Source organism: Piliocolobus tephrosceles, unplaced genomic scaffold, assembly GCF_002776525.5.
Source record: "Piliocolobus tephrosceles isolate RC106 unplaced genomic scaffold, ASM277652v3 unscaffolded_77, whole genome shotgun sequence".
Taxonomy (NCBI): domain Eukaryota; kingdom Metazoa; phylum Chordata; class Mammalia; order Primates; family Cercopithecidae; genus Piliocolobus; species Piliocolobus tephrosceles.
Genome location: NW_022335051.1, coordinates 6323 through 9492, shown reverse-complemented (window position 1 = coordinate 9492; position 3170 = coordinate 6323).

The following is a 3170-nucleotide window of genomic DNA, read 5'->3' as shown; positions in this document are numbered from 1 at the left end:
CCCCATTTCTACTAAAAATACAAAAAATTAGCTAGGCATAGTGGCTAATTATGCACTCCAGTTTGGGCAACAAGAGCAAAATTCCATCTCAAAAAAAAAAAAAAAAAAGAAATTGCCACAGCCATCTTAACCTTCAGGAACCACCACCCTGATCAGTCAGCTGCCACCAACATTGAGGCAAGACCTTCCACTAACGAAAATGTAATGACTTACTGAAAACTCAGATGATCATTAACATTTTTAAGCAATATTTTAAAAGTTACAGTATGTACTTTTTGTTTGTTTGTTTGTTTGTTTTTGAGACTGAGTCTCACTCTGTCGCCCAGGCTGGAGTGCAGTAACACAATCTCGGCTCACTGCAAGCTCCGCCTCCTGGGTTCATGTCATTCTCCTGCCTCAGCCTCCCGTGTGGCTGGGACTATAGGCACACACCAGCACACCTGGCTAATTTTTTGTATTTTTTACTAGAAACATGTTTCACCATGTTAGCCAGGATGGTCTCGATCTCCTGACCTTGTGATCCACCCACTCGGCCTACCAAAGTACTGGGATTACAGGCGTTGAGCCACCATGCCCGGCCTGTACATTGTTTTTATAGGCATAATGTTATTGCACAGTTAAGAGACAATACAGGCTGGGCATGATGGCTCACGCCTCTCATCTCAGCACTTTGGGAGCCCCAGGCAGGCAGATCATTTGAGGTTAGGAGTTCAAGAGCAGCCTGACCAACATGGTGAAACCCCATCTCTATGAAAATACAAAAATTAGCTGGGCGTGGTGGCATACACCTGTAATCCCAGCTACTCAGGAGGCTGAGGCAGGAGAATCACTTGAACACAGGAGGCAGATGTTGTGCCAAGATTATGCCACTGCACTCCAACCTGGGTGACTCCCTCTCAAAAAATAAAGAAACAAACAAACAAAATAAATAAATAAATAAAGACTACAGACTAGTATAACCATAACTTTTTTTTTTTTTTTTTTTAAAGGCAGGGTCTCACTAAAAGAGGCTAGAATGCAGTGGCATGATCCTAGCTCACTGTAACCTTGAACACCTGGGCTCAAGTGATCTGCCTGCCTCAGCATCATGAGTAAATGGGACTTCAAGTGTATGCCGCCACATCCAGCTAATTTTTTTATTTTTAATTTTTTAGAAAGAGTCTCGCTATGTTTCCCAGGTTGATCTCAAACTCCTGGCCTCAAGCTATCCTCCTGCATTTGCCTTCTAAGCGCTGGGATTACAGGCACGGGCCACTGTGCCCAGCCTAAACGTAACTTTTATTATGCAACCTCTGCCTCCTGGGTTCAAGTGATTCTCCTGCCTCAGCCTCCTGAGTAGCTGGTGTTACAGGTGCGCACCACCACACCCGGCTAATTTTTGTATTTTTAGTAGAGGTGGGGTTTCACCCCGTCATGTTGGTCTCAAACTCCTGACCTCAGGTGCTACCCGCCTAGGCCTTCCAAAGTGCTGGGATTACAGGCGTGAGCCACCGCACCCGCCACTAAACATAACTTTTATATGCACTGGGAAACCAAAACATGTGTGTAACTCACTTGATTGTGACATTCACTTTATTGCAGTTGTCTGAAACTGCATCTGCAATGTATTTGAAGTATGTCTGTATACAATAATATTTCTTTATTTTTATTTATTTATTTATTTATTTATTTATTTATTTATTTTGAGATGGCCTCTGTCACCAAGGCTGGAGTGCAGTGGTGGCATGATCTCGGCTCACCGCAACCTCCGCCTCCCAAGTTCAAACGATTTTCCTGCCTCAGCCTCCCGAGTAGCTGGCACTACAGGCACGGGCCACCACACCCAGTTTATTTTTTGTATTTTTAGTAGAGACTGAGTTTCACCGTGTTAGCCAAGATGGTCTTGATCTCTTGATCTCATGATCCGCCCACCTCGGCCTCCTAAAGTGCTGGGATTACAGGCATGAGCCACCACGCCCAGCCTAAAATAGCATTTCTATTTTTTCTTTTCTTTTTATTTTATTTCATTTTTTTAAATAGAGACAGAGTCTCATTTACTGTCCAGGCTGGTCTCAAACTCCTGGCCTCAAGTGATTCTCCTGCTTCGGCTTCTCAAAGTGTTGGGATTACAGGCACGAGCCACTGCACCTGGCCGGCATTTCTATACAATAACAATCATTCATTAAAATATTGTGAAAATAAGGCTGGGCATGGTGGCTCATGCCGGTAATAGCAGCACTTTGGGAGGCTGAGGCTTGTGGATCACTTCAGTTCAGTAGTTCAAGACCAGCCTGGCCAACATGGTGAAACCCATTTCTACTAAAAATACAAAAATTGGCTAACCGTGGTGGTGCACACCTGTAATCCCAGCTACTCAGAAGGGTGAGGCAGGGAAATCACTTGAACCTGGGAGGTGGAGGTTGCAGTAAGCTGAGATTGCGCCAGTGCACTCCAACCTGGGCGACAGAGTAAGACTCCGTCTCAAAAAAAAAAAAAAAAGAAAAGAAAATACAGGTGAAATAAAGATATTTTCAGACATACAAAGGCTGAGAGGATTCATCACCAACAGAACTGCACTATACAAAATATTAAATACCTTTTTCACACAGGAGGAAAAGGATAACAAATGAAAATCTGGATTGACAGAAAGGAATAAAGAGCATAGGAAATGGAAAGTACGCAGGACAATATATAAGACTTTTATTACTATTTAACTCTCTATAAGTATAATTCACTGTTTAAACAAACATAGCAATAAACTAGAAAGAGAGGGAAACTTCCTCAACCTGATTATGGGCAAGTATGGAAACCCCAAAGTAGAGGATTAAACTGTGTCCCCAGAAATATACATTCAAGTCCTAACTTACAGTACCTGTAAATCTGATCTCATTTGGAAATAGGGTCTTTTCAGATGTAATCAAGTTAAAACAAGATCATTCTGGATAAGTATGGACTCTAAATCTAAGGGTTGATATATTTATAAGAGAAAAGAGAGGGAGCGTTGGTCCATTCTCACGCTACCGGCCGGGTGCGGTGGCTCACGCCTGTAATCCCAGCACTTTGGGAGGCCGGGGCGGGTGGATCACAAGGTCAGGAGTTCAAGCCAGCCTAGCCAACATGGTGAAAACCCGTCTCTACTAAAACTATAAAAATTAGCTAGACGCAGTGGCAGGCACCTGTAATCACAGCTG